The following is a 20113-nucleotide window of genomic DNA, read 5'->3' as shown; positions in this document are numbered from 1 at the left end:
CAGTATCCCCTGCAGTGCCTGATGCTGCTGGACACTCAGCAAGGGCTCAGAAAGGATTCTGATTCATATTTGCTCCCTGACCACCTACTCCCACCCTGCCCTATGCCAGGTTCTGGGGGCATAGCAATGATGTGCTTTCCAAGCTAGAGGCACTCACACCTAGGAAGGACACAGACACACTAGCAAACTCCTCCCATGCACTGTTGCACAGGAGAAATTGGGAGGCCTTACTGGAAGAGCTGGGCTTTCAAGGAGCCCTTCTTGGCTCAGTGGAAACATTCACCATATAAATGTGTTCCCGGAAAGGTTCACAGGGATTAGCGTTCCCGCTGGCATCTACCACCAGCCTACAAGTCCTCAATCCTGACTTCTTAATTGGTGACGGCTAGGTTCTGGCTGTCTGGTCCCTGGTTCTTAATCACATAATTTATGATTTGTAAACACACGGATGGGATGGAATCAGAGACTGTTTACTTCTGGGACCCTTTGTGCCAGTAGGAGAGTTGCTGACCTCAGTCACCCCTTCCCTACTAGGTTTGTTTGAAAGACTAGAATTGTATTGCTTATATATTTTCCAAAACACTCAAAAGGCAGAATGTTTGTCTTGAAAGTTCTTTCTTATCTAGTATGAAAACGTTTTATCCAAATCATCCATGTCATTTTCCCCATTTGTTGGAGAGGAAGCTGAGACAGAGGGAGGGAGGAATGGCAGGTCCCAGTTTCCCCAGTGGATCAGTGCTGGGCCAGGACCAGAACCGGGCGCCTGCTGCACAGCCCAGGACTCTACCCGCACCCTCTGCCTTCAGGCCAGGGCCCCTGGGAGGGGAGGCCCTTGCTGTGGGTTTCTCTTAATCAACTCTTTCCTCCCTCCCTGAGAGGAAGGTCTTCTCCCTTCCCAGCCAGCGGGGGACAGCAGCCCCTCCACCTTCTGAAGGCCAGGAAGGGAGGGGAGGTGGTGCAGAGGGATGAAAGCGGAGCTCCCAGCGAGGTCTGAGAACTGATGGAGGGTTGGTGCCGCAGCAGCACTTGGGAGCAGTCATTTAGCTTAATAACTGTGAATTGGGGGCTGTAGCCGTGACACAGCCATCCCCGGCTCTCAGCAGGGAGACTGCTGGGCTGAGCTCTTAGCAGGGCCACCTCTCCCAGGGTGCCCTTTGTGGGAAGAACAGCAATTGTCTGCTTTTGATGTCTGTTCTTATCTAGTCACTGGCACTGCAGCCCTAGCAGTCATCTCCTGGCATCAGTCCCAAATGCAGGGGCCATTCACACCCCCCCTGCTGGTCCCTGCAGGCCCCAGGGTCTGTGTCATCAGGACGTGTCACAGTGCTGGCCAAACTCGGTGCAGCTCGGGTGGTGCAAGCTCACCTGCGATCTGCCCACCGGCAGAAGAATGACAGCAGCCAGGTGGTGAAACCAGGACCCTTAAGCATAAAACCCAGCTTCCTGGGCTGGCACTCAAAACTCTGCCATTCTCCAACCCCAGCCTGACCTCCAGCAGTCCTGGCTATGCTGTTCTCCTTGTCTAGAATGCTGCAGCCCTATCCCACTGCCATATCCGTGCCCTCTCCAAGCAGACTCCCTGCCCTGGAGTCCACCACCAGGAAGCCTTCCAATGATTGCTCCAGGCCACCAAAGTGTCCCTCTCCTGTGAATGGCAATAAAACTTTCTGTCCAACTTACTTCAGACTTATGACATATGTATCTTATTCTCATTTCATTAGTTATCTGTCATGTAGGCTCACTGAATGCTGACCTGGGCTGTGAGCTCCAGGGTAGCAGGGACTCTGCTTGATTCACACCTCTGAGTCCCCAGAGCATTGCATATGGCTTATCACAAAGTGGTTCTCCATATTTATTTGCTGTTTGCTTCAATTGGGCAGATAGTCCATGCCAATTTAAACTCAAAGGAGAAAGATTATATGAATTAGTGCCGTAACTGAATTCCAGAATATCTAAAAAGAAATTCAGGTTATTTCTTTTGTGCACATGAACAGAGACCTCACGCCTCTTTCTAGAATCTCCTACCCATTTTCCACCTGGAGAACTCCTGATCTACCCTCAAAGCCCAGCTTGAACATGACTCTCTCCAGGAAGCCTTCTCTGAATCCTCTGGCTGACTCATCACATCCTTTTTATGACCTACAGAAAAACTTGCGTTTGAATTGTTATGGACTGGATTGTGTTCACCCCAAAAGACATGGAGATCCTAGCCCTGGTACCTGTGAATGTGACCTTATTTGGAAATAGGGTTTGTGCAGATGATCAAGTTAAGATGAGGTCATTAGGGTGGCTTTAATCCAATATGACTGGTGTCCTTGGACACAAAGACAGAAACACATAGAGGGGAAACAAGGTGAAGACAGAGAATGCCACCTACAAGTCAAGGAGCACCTCAGGCTACCAGAAACCAGGGGAGAGGGATGGAACAGATTCTCTCTCAGCCCTTGGGAGGAACTGACCTTGCTAACACTTCTATTTCTGACTTCCAGTTTCCAGAACCATGACACAATACATTTCTATTGTAAGCCTCCTAGTGTCTGGTACTGTGTTATGGCAGCCTTAGCAAACCCATATGAATTCTGCATTTGCTTCTTACTAGCTGGTTGACCCTTGGCAAGCTACTTAAATCTCTGAGTCTCAGTCTCTTTTTTAAAACAGACACAGCAAATCTCCTTCAAGCCCCCTTCTCTTTTCCCATCATCATACAAGTAACCTACATTCCCAGCAACCCTTGCAAGTAGGTGTGGCCAGGTGGCTAAGTTCTGGCCCATGGACCAGGGGATGGAAACCATGTGCCCAGCCCAGTCCAGCCCAGAAACTCTCCACACAGTCCTCTACACTCATTCTTGCTTCTTCATCTGCCAGCAGAGAACCATGTGGCTCTGGGAAGTGGCAGAGCTGCAAGATGGAAAGAACCTGGGTCCCTGATTGATGGCAAGGAGGCTCCCCCTGTGGAGCACTATATTGAACTCATTCATAAAATGCTGAGGTTTATGCAAAAGCTGTTAATATACTCTAATATAAATATTAGTCATGTAATATTCTCATGAGGATCAGAAATGTTATGGTAGGCAGTTAATACCATGTTTTTAATAGTTTTATATTCTAACCGCCCCACCACCTAACACAACCCAGCATAACATAGGGTGTGAGAAACACTCACTGAATTTTTGTCAGTTAAAGAGAACTGCCATGGGTGCAATTGGCTGGGGCTGGTGTGGCAGATGGTAAAGGAATTCACCAAGACAGTCATAGGTAACGAAAGGCAGATTTATTAGAGAAAGAGTTGCAAGGGTGCAAAGAGCAGCACAGCAGAGAAGGGGCTATCTGCAAAGAGGCAGGTGCTGGCGGGAAGTTTTATAAGGTCATGCTGGAGAAGGAGAAGAGGCTGTCTGCAAAGAGGCAGGTGCAAGAGGGAAGTTTTATAAGGTCATGCTGGAGAGGCTACATGTGGAACAAGTGTCTGGGAACTGGATGTTGTGCTAGCAGGTTGTTTTGTGATTAGCTGTCTCCCAGAACAGTTGTTCTCTCCCACCTAGGATTCCTTCCTCATTGTTTTCTTGTCTTGAAGCACAGGCACTAGCACCAGGAGTTCTTGGATGGCTCCAGCTCTGCCCTAATCTTAGGTCAAAAGTTTAACTCCTCCGGCCCTCAGCTTCTTTGCTTATAAGATGAAAGGGTTAAATAAGACCAAAAATTGCATCCATGCTACAGCTCACTAATCAATGAAGGCTTGCTTTCCCCCGACCCAGCCAAGACTGTGCCTCGAATCCTTAACACAGAGCCCTAGAGAGCTCCTCCAAAGCTGAGTTGGCCCTCTAGACAATACACATCAGCCATCTCTGAACACCCATGACTCAGTTCTGGAACTAATCTGCCTCAGTATCTTCTCTGGGGGCAAGGACCTCAGTCTTCAAACTCAAGCTTACAGGAAGAATCCCACTTAGCCTTTTCCATAAATCACTGTAGCTTTGAATTCTGGAGCCCTTCTTCTGCAAGGATCCCTGGAAATGTAACCCTAGTACATCATGGCCAGGGGCTCTTTCCCTCAGGCAAAAATTATGTGAAAGTCACAGAGTCTTACACAAAATGTAGGCTTTGGGAAGACCTCATGGCCTCAGGCCACTCTGTGAGCTTCGGACAGATGTTCCCAGCCCTAGTCTTTTTAGGTGCCCTGCACTCTGCCTTTGTCCCACACTGGAGCTGGAAATCTTCAGAGATGCTGGAAATCACCCAGCCACTCCCCTGGGTTGCTGCAGGAAGATGTGGGGTCCCACTACTCACAAAACCTGCATCCCCTGGAGACATCTCCAGGGCCAGGAAGCTCCTTTTCTCCCTATTCCTGTTTCCCCTGAAGCTCTCCCTTTCTCCTTCTTCCTCCTCCCCCCTCCAGCATTATCCTCTCAGGGGTGGTTTTAGAAAGGAAAACCAGGGAAGGAATTGTCTCACAGACAATTCCTCTTTCCTCTTGGCCACAAGCTACCCCTGAGGTGAGAAAGTTGGAAGCTTCTACCTGATTTGAAAAAATATATATATGTATATATCTGGGGTTCAAAAAACATGCAGCCTCAAGCTGAGATTTCTCTTTGGTAAAGGCATTAGGTATTGTCAGGGTAAATGGGCACAGGCACATAGTTGTCCTTGGAGGTCTTTGCCTTTCTGATCAGTTTTACTTTTTTTCTATATTGATTGGGCAGAGTCTGCACTGAGCTTTGATGTCCCCCAAAATGCCAGTGAGAGGTAGAGCCAGGCATAATCTTAGTACACAAAGCTGTGTGCTAAGAGCTCTGGGGTCACATCCAATGCAGGTGACCCAGTCAGGTGGGAGATGTGTCACAGTCATTTCGTACAAATGCTGATGACTGTAAATGACTTATTAATTTTACAACTGTCACTCTCATTCTGATATGCTTCCTTTAGTGGGAGCAAAAGGGGTAGTGGTATTTCACAGCCATTCCTGGGGAAATTCCACAGGACAGTGGAACAGACCCAGAGGTCTTAAAGTTAAGTGTCTCTCCGGCCCAGGTAGACTCCAGATGTGTGCAGCAGGCGGGGGCCCAGGACTGGAGCACACTCACCTGTCCAAAGGGCACAGCTGCCATTCAGCCCCCTCAGCTCCATGGTGCTGGCCACCATTGGGGCTGGAGAGACTTCTCATATTTCTAGAGAAAGTGAAAATTCTGAATTATTAGTATGCAATCTCCGGCTTGTAAATTGCTGATAGTTCAAAATTTTAAACACTGTGAGAGGAAACAAAATTCATTTCAAGGTAGAATTTGACCCATGAGTTACATGGCTGGCCTCCACCAGCACCTAGGAAGCACCTCGTGCAGGTGGAGCTTTGCAGGTGTGGGGTTTGGCTGACACTTGTGGTGCTGTACATGTGTGCATGGGTGTGTAAGGGGGTAGAGGGAGGCTTGGGTGAGTTCAAGCGGAAGAGTAAGAACAGATGAGAGTGAGGGGTAAGGTTCTTAAAAATGCTGGGTAAATGTCACTTCCTCTTTGAAGCCTCCCTGCAGCCTCCACTGTCCCCTATTCCATCCTCAGGCAAAAGAAGTCCCTGCTCTGCACTGCCCTGCCCCCAGAATTTTGCATTAAAACTAGCCAGTGATGTATCTAAATATTACATGGGATGCCAAGGTTGGTAGATGGCAGCATCTCTTACTGCGGGTCAGTGAACATGCTGAGGATGGCAGGAATGAACGAACGCATGAATAACTTCTCAATGGAGCATCCACTAAAGGCAAGAGCCCTGCTCGCCTCTCTGCACACCTGATTCTCATTCCCACAGCATGGCTAGGTGGGCACGGCTATGCACAGGTTCAGGGAACAATGCATTCCCCTCAGCCAGGCAGCCTTGCCCAGCCTTGACATGGTGAGGCAACTAGGACCAGGCCCTGCAGAGGGAGAACCACTTCCCAGGCCACTGTGCAGCAGACCTCCCTGGGGGCCTAGGCTGAGGGCACTTTCTTCTCCCTGGGTTCTGTTCCACTTGTCAAGCATGCATCAAGCCTGCTTCCTGCATAAGCCCTCAAAGGCCCGGGCAGCAGCACTTCTTGCCTTCCTGGCTGGCTGTGCTGGGGGAGCGATGCAGGAACAGAACACAGTTCACTGTCACACAGAAAAAGAGGACTGATGTCCTCTTACCTCAACCAGCCCTGCCAGCTACTGCTTTGGTGTTATCCCTAGGCAAGTGACTGAAGAGCTGTAGGCCTCAGAATTCTCATCTGCAAATTGTGAGTGATCTAGGACTTATCTGAAAAGGCTGATGTGAAGATTAACTCATCCAGTGCTTGGTCCAGGCCTGGCGCATAGTAGGTGATCAATAAAAGGTGCTGTTAGGCGTTTCATTGAGCTCACTCTTCACAAATTGTTTTGTTTACTCTAGAAAGGCCATGAAGTATCACTATTGCCCCATTTTAGAGATACATTAACTGAGGTCAAGAGAGAGGGCCTGCCCCAGTTGCCCAGCAAGTGGTGGAAGGACTGGCACTTCCTCTCCCTTCTCCTGACCAGGCATTCCATCCTCTGGTGCTTATGCTCCACTCTCTTCCCTTCCTCCTAATGCTCCATGATGCACAGTCTCGTGTGGCCACTGCACGCTCCCTGGGGGTCAGTCTGTCTGCTACCACACCAATTCTGCGTCTGTTCCCACGGTCACACCTTCTCCAACTCCCTCTCTCCAGGTTGTTGGCCAAGGAGTAGGCTTATGGGGTGGAGGGTGCAGTGGCACCGCATATTCACCAGTGGGCCACATAGACCTGAAGATGCCAAGGTGCCAGCCTCAGAGAACTATTTCTTGACTTTGCTGTGCATGAAGATCACCTGGAGCATTTTTTAAAACCCTGATTGGTGGCCCCTTCCCCTGTGGTTTCTGATTTAGTAGATGTGGGGTGGAGTTGGAGAATTTGCTTCCCTAGTGATTCTGATGCTGCAGGTCTAGGATAGAGCCAGTGGGAGAAATGGGCCCGAGGTCTTTGAGTAATCAAAGAGGCTAGCTCAAGTCATATCCCAGGGAAGGAAACAAAAAGCAGTGTAAGACAGAGACTACCAAGGAGAGCATTTGCGGCTCATAGGCTGGTCAGGGAAAGTGACGAGAGCGGGCAGAGCATTTCTGGCAGAGGGAACAGCACCTGCAAAAAGGCAGGAAGAGCATGGGCCCTTGGATGGATCAGTGGCCAGAACATAGTAAGTGGGGAGAAGGGTGGGAAATCCGGGGTCAGACGGTAGCCGAGCCATCGCTGTCTAGCTGACCAACATTTCCCGGCCTCCTGTGCTGGTGACTGAGGTCTGGAATGCGGGTGAGAGTGATGTCCTTTTTCCCTCCCTACAGTGTACACCAGACAGATGAGGACAGTGCCCTACGAGGAAATGGAATGAAATGGAAATGGGAGAGAAATCAGAAAGAGGTCCCCGGAAAGACTGTGAGGGCCGGATCCGCCCACAATCTGGACGTGACTCTTCTAGCTACTGATTTGGCTTCTCTTTGTCTCGGCTGCTGAGCTTATCATCGCTAATAAAGCCCGTTCACCTAGCTCTGGCCTTAAGTCCTGTTACAGGTCCTGGCTGGAGTCCTGGGATTCCAGCTGTTTCCTGTGTGGATCTGACTGCAGCCTCTGGCAATTCACATAGCCTTTCTAGGACTGGGATTTGCAAAGCTGGGTCCAGGATCACTTAGACCAGAGCCTCTCAAACCTTAGAGGGCAGGGCTCAGAACCCCACAGAGGTTTTGTTCAAACAGATGTCTGCAAGAATCTGTATTTTTTTTTTTTTGGAGACAGAGTCTCACTCTATAGCTCACACTATGGTGTGATCTTGGCTACTGCAATCTCTGCCTCCTGAGTTCAAGCAATTCTCCTGCTTCAGTTTCCTGAGTAGCTGGGATTACAGATGTGCACCACCACACCTGGCTAATTTTTATATTTTCAGTAGAGATGGAGTTTCACATGTTGGCCAGCTGGTCTTGAACTCCTGACCGCAAATGATCTGCCTGCCTCAGCCTCCCAAAGTGCTGGGATTATAGGCATGAGCCACCGTGCCTGGCCCAAGAATCTAATTCTACCAAGCTCCCAAATGATTCTGATGCTGCTGGTCTAGAAGGCTTTAACAGCCACCGTAGGCCAGACACGGTGGTTCACGCCTCTAATCCCGAAGCAGGCCAAGGCAGGAGGATCGCTTGAGGCCAGGACTTTGGGACCAGCCTGCCCAACATAGCGATGCCTTGCCTCTACAAAAAGTAAAAATAAATAGGCTGGGCGCGGTGGCTCACGCCTGTAATCCCAGCACTTTGGGAGGCCGAGGCGGGTGGATCACGAGGTCAAGAGATCGAGACCATTCTGGTCAACACGGTGAAACCCCGTCTCTACTAAAACTACAAAAATTAGCTGGGCATGGTGGCGCGTGCCTGTAATCCCAGCTACTCAGGAAGCTGAGGCAGGAGAATTGCCTGAACCTAGGAGGCGGAGGTTGCGGTGAGCCGAGATCACGCCATTGCACTCCAGCCTGGGTAACAAGAGCGAAACTCCGTCTCAAAAAATAAATAAATAAATAAATAAATTAGCTAGACATGGTGGCATGCACTTGTAGTTCTAGCTACTCCAGAAGCTGGGGCAGGGGGATCACCTGTGAACAGAAGCTCAAGCCTGCAGTGAGTTAGGACATGCCACTGCACCCCAGCCTGAGCAACACAGCAAGACCCTGTCTCAAAAAAAAAAAAGCCACTGTCTTAGGTCATCTAGCCATAATGTCATTTAAACTTTGGGGTAAACACCATATGTGTAGGCAGGCCCTGCCTTGAAGGAGTCAGAAAAATTCATCAAATCTGAAATGTAAAAGGCTTAGATGGGGAAGAGGTGTGTCCCCCTCAGTCCCCTGCAGGAGAAAGATCACCATTAGGAAAGTCAGAAGTCCTGAATTCCAGTTCTAACTTGACACATACTGAAAGTCCCTGAGCCTCTGTTTCTGCATCTGTAGAATGGACAGCTATGACACCTACCGTCTGTTCCTCACAGGACAGCTATGACACCTACTGCCTGTTCCTCACAGGATTATTATACAAGCCACACGGAAGAATCAGGAGGCCTGAGTGCCTCCACCAGTCCTGAAAGGAGAACAGCATTATCCTTCTGGGAGGTCCAACATCCTTCTTGGACCACAGCAGGGGCCTATGTGCTGAGGATGGGAGAACAAGAAGCTAGAAGGAGCCTGGGTCCCCTACACATGGACTGTCATTCCAGCCGTGGGCTCCATACCAACAGACTCCTTTACATGAAGAAGAAATTAGCTTCTATATGGGGATGTTTGTTTCATGCATCTGAATCCTATCCCTCCAGCTCTAGGCACTGCTCCAGAGTTCTGCCCCCTCCATTTCATCTGAGAGCAGTTTGCCTTTGCTTTTCATCTAGCAAAGGTGTAAGAGCATTATGATTTTGATGGGTGTCTCAATGGCTGGTACTGGACATGGCAGAAAACCCAGGTAGCTAATATGCTGAGAGCAGCTCACAGCCACCGGAAAACGTTCAGTACTCTGGGAGGGGCTCCCTTGAAAGGGACTGGGAGGATGCAAGGGGGAGACAGATGGTCAGCGTGCCAGGCTGAATGGTGAGCAAGGTCACCACCCCCATTTCGTCCAAGGCAGGGCTTCTCAACCCCACCACTACTGACACTTGGGGCTGGCTGATTCTCTGTTATGGGGTGGTCCTTTGCACTGCAGGGTGTTCAGCAGCACCCCAGACCTCTACCAGCCAGGTGCCAGTAGTACTTTCCCAGTTGTAACAATCACCAATGTCTCCAGACATTGCCACGTGTCCCCTGGGGGATAAAAATCACCCCCAGTAGAGAATCACCACTCTAAAGAATCAGTTCTCCCCTTAGCTTCACAATGAAATCACTAGGGAGCTTTAAAAATATTCACTGAGACCTGGGTGCCATACTTGAGATACTGACTTGATTGGTCAAGGGTGCGGCAGCATATTGAGGTTTTTTGAAGCCCACCAGGAGACTCTGGTGGGCAGCCAAGGCAAGAAGCAGGGACAGGCTATTGTCTACCCCCAGGATGTCAGCCTACATTAAAACATAAAATAGTCTCCAATTCTGTACGCCTGACCGGGGCTCTCCCTTCTTCAAGCTCGCCCAGGTCCCAGAGTTAATCCAACAGAACAGGGGTTTAGTGAAAGTAACAAACCAACTTGGCCCTTCTCAACCCATTTCCTCACCTTTGAAACAAGGAGTTGTTTTCAGGAGGCACCTCAATGCCTTTCTCCGAGGCTCCCTGTCAGTGAAGGCACTTTGACAAGTCATTGAAAATGAGTCCAAAGTGGCCCATTCTTCACCTGCCAGAAGCCCTTCCCAGTTGGTCTCTGTAAGGCTTGAGCCAGACACGGCAGGCTCTCTCTAGGCATAGCAATCTATTTGGGTTGGTGTGGAAGACATCATGCCCAGCTGGAGGTAGCCAGGAGCCAGAGTACACCCATCATCTCCCCAGTTCATCGACTAGCAGGTCCAGGACCCACTGACAGGCTCCTGGAAGGCTTAGTGTGGCTTAGAAGTAAACAGGGAAAGGGCTGGCTCACTGGGTCAAGCCCTAGGCCGGGTGCCCTGGCCTGTTCCCATGGAATCGCAGAGTCTCCGAGCCAGACAGATGACGTAGTCCCGGCCTTCGTAAATGCAGGAGCATGCGCCAGAACTGAGCCACCTGCATCCACACCACCAGGGAGCTTGCTGAAGACAGTCCCAGGTCTCACCCTAGAGATTCTGATTCTAAGCCTGGAGTAGTGCCAGGAAATCTGATTTTTCACACTCCTGGGTGGTTCTGACACAAGGTCTAGGAAGAACCAAATCCTAATGCATCCTTCCCAGAGAGAGGAAATTCCCTGACCTCATCACACCCAGAATGTCAGCAGCCTGTGCTTTGTCACTTTTTTGTCCTGCCCAGATCTCTGTACCATAAAGCATCTTCCCTGTTCATAAAAGCCCTCACCATCAGGATGCACTATAACATCTTTCTTGGCTCGGAGAGGGTAAGTGACTATCTCTGGGTTGCCCAGCAAAGTGGATGCAGAATGGGAACCAGAAGCAGATCCTCCACCTGCCTGGGCAGTGCCACTGCAATTCAACCAGCACAGTTGGCACCTACTCTGTGCCAAGGGCCTCAGCGGCCTTGAAAGCACGGGAGGCTGTTTGTGCAAACTGAAAGCCTCTGATGCACACAGGCGCCTGCCTCCAGCTCAGCCTCTAATAATAGCTGTTCTTCAGAATTCCTCCCGTCTTGGTGGGAGCAGAATATTTAGACATATCAAAGATTCTCTCCCCTTCTTTCATCGGGCCAACAGTGATATGAAAGGAACACAATGAAAAGACAGGCCTCTATGACAAGCTTCAGAGAACAGCCAATTCCCTGACATCCCTCAAGACTCCAATTGACTCCACGCTCTCTGACGGGAGTCAGCGCGGTTACATAATAATAACACCTTCCATTTCCATGGTGCTATTATGGGGCTTTCGCCAGAGTGCTTTCACACGCACTCACTTATTGAGCCCACAAAGCATCCGGGTGGCAGGCAGGGCAGCGATGCTTCGCCCGGTTTTACAAATGAGAGAATTATGGTGCACAGAGGTTAAGTGACTTGCCTAAGGTCACACAGCAAGTTAGTCACTGATCGTGGAGTCCTCTGGCAGGTTGGAGTCTCTAAATCACTTTCTCAGAAAGATAAAGAAGGGTCTTTCCTCGCTTGTGGGCCCACCTGTGCCCCAGCCTCCTCTCTCTTCTCAAATCCTCTTCCAACCCTGCTCCCCAATCATATAGAATTCTTCTTGGTGTCCCCAAATCTGCTATCCTTTTAACACCTCTGTGTCTTTGCACCTCCACTTCCGCTTCCTCTCCTTCCTCTTCCTCTTTTCATGACCAGCTTCTCTGTTTTCTGTCACGCCACCACCTCCTCCAGGGAGCCTCCCCTGATGCCCACCTGGCTGAGCCAGGCACCCCCTCCTCTGTGCACACCTCTGTCCTGTATAGTACCGTATTATAGTCAGCAACCTTAGCAGGTCCATCATCTAAGAATCCACCGTACTAGTGAGCTCAGGCTGCCGTAACAAGATACCACAAACCAGGTGCTGTAAACAATACACATTTCTTTACCCCTCTCCAGAGGCTAGAAGTCCAAGATCAAGGTGGGGTTGGGGTTGGTTCTGCAGCTAGCTCTCCGCCTGACTTGTGGACAGCCACCTTCTCGCTGTGTCCTCCCACGGCCTTTGCTCTCTGTGCTCACAGATGGAGAGTGAGCTTTCTGGCATCTCTTCCTGTTCTCCTAAGGACACCACCAGCCCTGTCGAATTAGGGCCCCACCCTTACAACCTCATTTAGCCTTCATCACCAAATTTTAAGTCAAGTCACATTAGGTGTCAGGGCTTCAACATACAGATTTGGGGGGTGGATACAATTCAGTCTATAGTACCTGTCAAGGGCAATGACTGGGTCTGGCTCTTTTCCAAGAAGGTGGTGTCTAGTCCAGTAGGGCTGAATAAATGTCGGATGCAGAAATTCCTCTTAACCAGTCCTCGATGTCACCCAACATCTGTTTGACACCCCGACAACGGGAAGTTCACCATTTCATTATTGGTCAACTCTATCATGACCCCATGGGAAAGCAGAAGAAAGAATAGGTATTAGCAGGAACAAGACGATAAGAAGAAATAAATAATAATAATAGAAGAAAGAATAGGTAAGAAAATGTAGGGCTGGGCACAGTGGCTCACACCTGTAATCCCAGCATTTTTGGAGGCCAAAGTGGGAGGATCACTTGAGCCAAGGATTTCAAGACTATATAGTGAATTATAGTTATGCCACTGCTCTCTAGCCTGGGCAACAGAGCAAGAACTCAACTCAAAAAAGAAAAGAAAATGTAGCATGAAAGAAATTGTACGATCACCCTATAACATCTGCCCACAAAGCCTAGTTCTTCCTGCCGAAGCCATTGGAAAAGTCATCTCTCATTCTTGTTATTTGAAAATAACATCATTCTTCCCCAAGTCTTGGTTTTTCGAGCTCCTCACGCCTGGGTCACCCAGCAGCCCAGCAACTGCCCACCCAGGTCATCCTCTTGTCTGCATCCCTGTTCATGTGAGCCCATCCCAGATCTGTGTGTGAAGCTTTAACAGAACCAGCCATAAGCACAACTCTGCAGGCCTTTCCTCCTCACTGCCTGGGACAAAACGCAGGCCCTCTTTGGTATAAGGCCAGTTGCTCGCTGGGAGGTTGGACACACCCACCTCTGCACTCAGCACCTGACTCTGCGCCCGGCACCAGGCTCTGCACTCGGCACCTAGCTCTGTCGTATGGCTCCCCTGGAAGGCTCCGGCTGATGCAACCCTGGCCAGCTCTCGCACTGGAAAACCCGCCCAAAAACCTGCCAACCAACAGCGGCCTGCCCTGTCTCAATCCTGCTCCCCTAGACCCAATCAGAGCACCCATCTGTTGCTCATTCCTCCTAGCCACAAAACCCCCCACCCCGCGCCCACCCCCCGCCCCAGGAAGTCAGCGCGACTTCTCGGGCCCCCTTTCCCCGGACCATAGAACCTCGCTGGGGAGCTGAATAAATTAGCATTTAATTTTCTTATACTGGCCTCAGTTTCCTCATTTTAAACTCGGCAATAACCCTTACATTTGGCTCTTGAGGTTTAGAGTGAGGCCAGGCCTTGGAGAGGATCTGTTCCCTCACACAGTGCCTGCCCAACACAAGGAACCATCTCAGATGCAGGTTCTTCTGGGAGGTGCACCTGATTCCCCCGCCAGCTGCAGCACCCTAGCACCCCCTTCCTGAGTACAGCCCAAATCCCACACCAGTGTGCATTTTGCCAGTCGCCTTTCCCCACCACTGGGATCCCTTGAGGACAGAGTCTGTGTCATGTTCCTCTCTGGGCCTCCAGCACCCAGCCCAATTGGAGGGTCTTCATCTGAGACATGAGGAACCACAGTCCCTGCCACAGGAGGCTGTCCACTGAGCAAGGACACAGTGTTGGCAGAACGGCCAGGATGCCTGGGTGGGACGAGCCTCTGGGAGCTCACATGGGTACCCCCCCGGCCTTCCCTCTCACCCCCAAACATGCTGCCTGTGAGACTCACCACTTACCCGCAGCTGAATTTTAACAAATACTCCAAGAGATAATGGTTAATTTCACAGAGCCGTGAGTGGAGGCTGTTAAAATGTTAATATTATTTAAATTGTTTTACATTTTCGACAGTTTGAGCCGCAAATATAAATGTTTTCCGTGCTTTCCACGGAGCTGAGCTCACAAAAATGATTGATGAGGCACCCAATATGGAATTTCCCACTTTAAATTAAGAAACGCAACGTGAAGGCGATGAAAAAACTACTACCCAGCCATATGTGGTCTCCCATGGCCAAATCCTCAGCACAGAGCCTGCGGCCAGGTCATTTGTCCCTCTGGTCCCTAGTGGCTACATGGCCCTGAGTTCTGCAGTTCACCTCCCTGGGCCTCCTGTCCTCTTCTGGAAATGGGGATCATACCTACCAGACCAAGGCACCCCAAAGATTCCACAGTGGGCTTCAGTTAGGAGGCACTTACCGTGGCTGGCACTGGACACGGGGTGTTTCCTTTGTACCAAGTCCCCTGCCCTCCCGGCAACAACCTAGTTACGTGCTATTTCATACCCATTTCACACAAAGTGCCCACGGCCACACACCCAGGAACTGGGGGCACCTGACTGTCATTAAAGCCAGCACTTCCCGAGCCTTACTAGGTGACTAATAAATGGCAGTTCTTCCCCACATCCCACCTCCCTCACCTGCACCCACATTCCAAACCCTCCCTAGACCTCTGCTTCCCCATGCAGGTAATCTCAGCATTGGCCAGTTCTAGCTTTGGCTCCATTCAAAGGAAGGATGAGCTAATGGTGAGAGCTCAGTCTCCACATGCCTCAGGCCAGCCCAGAGGAACATGGGGAGAGTCTTGCGTGTGCCCCCTCTTGTGTACCTGGATTGTAGCCCCAAGACTCACAGTCTTCCTGACTGCAGAGCCGGGTCAGCCCCACCTGCTGTCTCAGAGAAGCTTGCAACCTGACCCTGGCCTCAAGCCCCAGAGGGAGCCCCACCTTATCCTCCTCTGTGCCCAACACGGGGCTGGGCGCTGCCTGGGCATCATTGCCAGGGCCTCTCAGGACAAATTCCTAGTAAAGAAGTTGTCATTATCCCCATGTTGCATGTGAGCAAACTGAGGCAGGCAGAGGCCACACAGCTTGTAAGCACTGGGGTCAGTTAAACTCCAAACACCACATCACCTCCCCCTGCTAGGATGCCACCTGCATCTGAGTCCCTGGCCCTTGCTGCACCTTGGGGGATTCCTGTCTTAGACATATCAGGCATCATTCATTAATTCATTCATTCATCGTGCAGCCATTCATTCCTGGAGGGCCTGCTGTGGAACAGCCCCATGCTACACTGTGGGACCAGTGGTGAGGGGGGCACACTCACAGCCCTCCTGGAACTGATGATGGTCAGCAGAGGGTGACAGACAAACAGGGAAGCAAATGGGACAGTGCAGTTTGTGCTGCGCTGGGAGGAAGCACATAAAAGCTATCAGGGAGGACTCCCTGGAAGAAAGGCGTTCTGCATTGGAGTTTGAATAATAAGCAGAAATTAACCAGGCAAGGAGAGGTGGATGATGCTCCTGCCACGAGCACAGCACAGCAGAGACCCCAGCATGAGCAGGGGGGTATCCAGCAAGGGGCAGGTGGGAGGGGCCTGGTAGGTCAGGTTGAGTGCAGAATGTGGGCTCGATCCCATGCAAGGCAGTCAGGTTGAGTTTTAAGCGGAAGTGCCAGAGAGCAGACATGGGCTCTAGAACAATCCCTCTGGCTACAGTGGGGAAAATAAATTGGCAAAGTAAGGGCAAAGACAAGCAAGAGGCTGGGGCAGTCCCCCACAAGAGGGGCCGTGACATGGGAGGCAAGAGGGTGAGACGGTGGACAGGAACATCTAGCTAGGAGAACTGAAGAGACTGGCCCCTGATTGAATGGGGGCCCCAGGGAGAGGATGGAGCCCGGAGAACTTGGTCTGGCTGCAGTAAGTGGGTGGAGGGAAGGACAGGGTTCCTCCACCCATGGACAGCTGTCCTGCGACTCACCCTGTGCAAGGGTCCTCCAGCAGCCAGGGCTGTCCTCCACGGGGCACTGACCACTGAATGCCCCATGCTGCTCCAGCCCCACCCCACTCTGGGGCACCTGATCTACCCCACACCATCGAGGAATGCAGAAGGGCAGAGGGGGCTCTCAACTCATACCCCTAGTGCCTTCAGAGTGACTGTGGCCCTCCTTGGATGTCAAGTTCCACGTCTACTAAACGGTAACAACTATACCTATTGGAAGTCGTGGGGCTCAGTGAGATAAAATCTGTAACATGCTGAGTTCTGCCTGGGCACACAGACATTCAATACATGTTGCTCCTACCAGCTTCACAGCCGTGGCTGGGTATTGCCCCTCTCCTCTCTCTTCCCTGGGGCTGGGGAATGCAGGCTGAGGCCGAACCCCCTCTCTGTGAGCAGAGTGGGAAGGCAGGCGGAGGGGGATGGCCTGATGGATGGTTTTCGGCAGTTCTGTGATGCGTCAAATGTTTAATGGAAGTCAGCCGAGTGAGCCAGCCCTTCCCGCACCACGGGGCACGGGTTTGGGGGCCTTCCTCTCCCGCCTCGGTGATGTTCGCTGATGTTCCCTGACGTTCAGGGAGCGCAGAAGGCACTTAGGTGCTTTGCTAAGGAGGGAGGGAATACCAAATGAAGCTGAGACCTCCTTTCCTGGTCTCAACAAGGACGCACACGCTCCTTCAGGAATGGAGAAGGAAACTGGGCCAAGCTCCCCCAAAGATAAGAGGACAGAAAGGAGCTCAATGCTGGCCTGGGGACTCCACCTCTTCCTGGCAGGGTGACCTCAGGCAAAATTCAAAACTACTCCAGGCCTCAGCTTCTTTGTCTCTAAAATGGGGATAGCAATGCTCCCTACTTGAGAGGCTTGTTGTAGGACTAACTGTGGAAACCCATACCAAGAGTCAGAACAGTGTCTGGCACACAGTAGGTGCTCATCAGAACTAGCTTTCATAGCAGACAGGAGGCACGGGGTCCAGTCCTGCCCTGCTGCTGACCCACGGTGTGGCCTAGTGAGTGCCCTGCCCTCGCCCCTGAGGGTGTCAGTCTCTAGATGCTTCCAGGGCTGCACATCTCTGCTCTTCAGTTCTGCTCCCCTCTAGCCAGACTCATCCTCCGATAAGCAAGGACGCCAGATGGGTGCAAAGAAACCAAAAAGGAGGGGCAGGCTCTGCCACCTCCCACCCTTCTCCCCTCCCCTCCCCAGAGGCTGGCTTCCCCAGCCCTCCCTCTCTGCTCCTTCTTACCTCCAAGCCTTTCCTCTCTGCTCTCCTTCATTCCTCCGCTCTCCAAATCCTCCCCGCTGCTCAAGCCTAGTTCAAGCCACACCTCCTCCAGGCAGCCTTCCAGCTCAAATGGACACTCCCCTCCCTGGCCTCACATAGGACATCACCTCTCACAGGTGGTCATCAGCACCACAGATTTTGAAGGGAACAAGATAGAGTGGGGCAGAATTGGGCAGAACAGGACAGGGCAAGGAGGGGCTGGGCTGCTGACCAGAAATGACATGCCAGAACCTGAGCAGTGGGCCATGTTCCCCCAGCTGTGAGTGAGACAGGACGTGCCATCATCACAGTAGAATTGTACCCATCCTGTATGCGGCACAGTTCACCTGCCAGGCCCGGTCCACATTCAGCTCACATAGTCTTTACAGCCCGTTTTGCAAACGAGAAACACTGAGGCCCCCGGTGAGTTAGCTGCACATAGATTAAAAGCTAGCATGTGGCAGATGAGCTTTCTCAGGATTCCCACAGTGGTCAGCACAGGCTCTCAAGCCTCCCTCTCAAGGGTGCCTAGAAACACGGAGCACGGCTGGTCCCGGAGGCAGACTGTGAGCTCAGGCAGGGGAGGCTCAGTCAAGGCTATCGCCCCCACTTTGTGCTGGGCCGGTTTTCATCAGGGAAATTTCACCCATTGGGTCTTAACAGCCACTTGGCCTCTGACAAAAAAAAAAAATGATGTGGCAATGACTTTAATAGGTACTCAAAAAGATGTTTCCAAAAGAGAGACAGACAAGGCTTTGTGCCTCCTTCTTCCCCTCCCACAAGCTTAGGGGCATTGTCTACTATAGGGTGGTTTTCTGAAAACCCACAGACCTGTCTCACCTTCTCTGTGTAGAGCCCCGACAGGTACGGCATGGGTTCACCCCTCAAGCAGTCGACAGCCTGGATTTCTAACGGCCAACTCTAATTCCCCCCCTCCCTCTCCGGCACCTCTCTTTCCCCCAGTAAGTCATCCTAAGCTGCAGTCCTCATAAAGTGGGGGTTTGGGGACTTTCTTCAAGTGCCTTGTAAATGGAAGCAGCTCAGACCAACAGCGCTGGTTGTTCAATGAGATTATATTTCTTATTTAAATAGCTGATTGGAGAATTGGTTTCAAAGTAAGACACTGTACGCCCATGGCCTCCTCTGGGCTCCTGGGGAGAAGCAATATCGTGTGGCATTGTGCAGCGGCAGGAGCCTCTCCTTCGGAGCTCCTCACTCCCATTCAGATGCCTCCAGGATGGGGTGGAGGGGGGAGCGAGCCGTGGTGGGGGATGAAAGCTGCCTACCCTCCTGATCTAGGGGAGCCGGAGATTATGCCTTTCATTCAAGAGTACCTTCTCCAGGGCTCCCCACCATGCTCTGTAGCAGTTGTCTTCCCTCTCAAAGTGACGGGGAGATAAAAGGCAATGTGTTCGCTTCATCCCACCTCCGGGGAGAGCTCAAATCAGGCTTTTGTCAGCAGAGGATAAGCGACACCATTTTAGGAAGGGTTGTTGTTCAGTGAGCTCTGTTGGAGGGTTTTGTGCAAGCTTTAACCAGCCCCCCCAACTCGTGCCACGGTTCCCCTGGCCCCATGCTGGGCTCTGGGCGGGCTGATGCATCCTCTCTGATCGGTGCCCACAGCCGCCCCTGAGAGGGATGGCATCACTGTGGGGAACCAGCAATCCCTAGCCCTTCAGGAAGGGTGACGTTTGCACAGAACCAAATCCTGCTTGAATTGTGCTGTACGAACCCTGTGAGGGCCTGAGCTCTTAGCTTAGAGCAAATTTTGCAGTTAATTGTGTGTCAAAATAACGTATTAGAAACAGCAGCGTCTAGACCGTGTGCAATTCCTCTCCTTTCAAGCCTTTGTCTGCCCAGGGCCGGAGGGGCTTGTCAGGGCATCTCTGAGACAGGCTGGTGGCCCCCGTCAAAAGCAGCCCAAGGATTTCGGTGGCTATCCCAGAGCCTCGGACAAGATAAAAGGCCAGTGGTGGCCTTGAAGAATGCCCGGCTCTGTCCGCAGTGTTGGGCGGGGCTGGCGATATTCATTACCAGTAGCTGCGGCACAGAGGCAGGCGGTTTGGTATGCCAGGCACATCCAGTGCCTCGTGCATCCAGGGACCGCAATCAGGTAGCTGATGGGGATGCAAGTCACATCGTCTGGACCATTGCCGCAGTGAACTGATTCATGCTGCTACTTTGAGGCGGGGAGAAGGGACAGTGGGGCCCTGAGACAAACCAGCCCATCTTTATTATACAGCTGCTGTTTTCAAGCTGGAATATTCCAGCCTCGCCTGCTCCTTCTCTTGCTGTCGGGCCTGCGCTGGCTGCCTACCTGCAAAGAAAGTGCTCGTTCTGGCCCCTGGCTCTGGCTGAACAATGGCATTATGCGATGCATAAAGAGTACCCAGGCAACGGAGACAAGCATGGCTTAATTCGCTCAGTGCCCAGTGGCTTTTGAACGCCCCTGCATTCAGCCTTTATCCCGGGCAGCCTGGGCCTCCCCGGTCTTTATTCCCCAGCCCGCCCCATCACAGTCTTCCCCCAGCCTCCACACAGGTCTGCAATGGAGCTGATGGCCATGAAATGAGAGGCACAAAGGAAGAGAAGACAGGACGCTCTGTCTCTCACCAGGACAGGCTCCTGCTTGTGGGTAAGGAGACTCAGGTTTTGGTCTCAGTTTTGTCATCCACTCACGGAGTAGCCTTGGGAAA

General features: G+C 51.5%; 1 long non-coding RNA gene across 1 annotated transcript in view; it reads right to left on the bottom strand.

Annotated features, from left to right (window-relative positions):
- Window positions 1–17573, bottom strand: part of LOC116537166 — a 160673-nt gene extending 143100 nt beyond the window's left edge. Inside the window, exon 1 of the long non-coding RNA XR_004262997.1 lies at window positions 17400–17573. This is a non-coding gene — a long non-coding RNA (uncharacterized LOC116537166). The remainder of the gene's footprint in view (window positions 1–17399) is intronic.
- Between the last annotated feature and the right edge of the window lie 2540 nt (window positions 17574–20113).

Source organism: Sapajus apella, unplaced genomic scaffold, assembly GCF_009761245.1.
Source record: "Sapajus apella isolate SASKATOON/1434 unplaced genomic scaffold, GSC_monkey_1.0 scaffold107, whole genome shotgun sequence".
Taxonomy (NCBI): Eukaryota; Metazoa; Chordata; class Mammalia; order Primates; family Cebidae; genus Sapajus; species Sapajus apella.
This window is presented reverse-complemented; position numbering and strand designations above follow the sequence as displayed.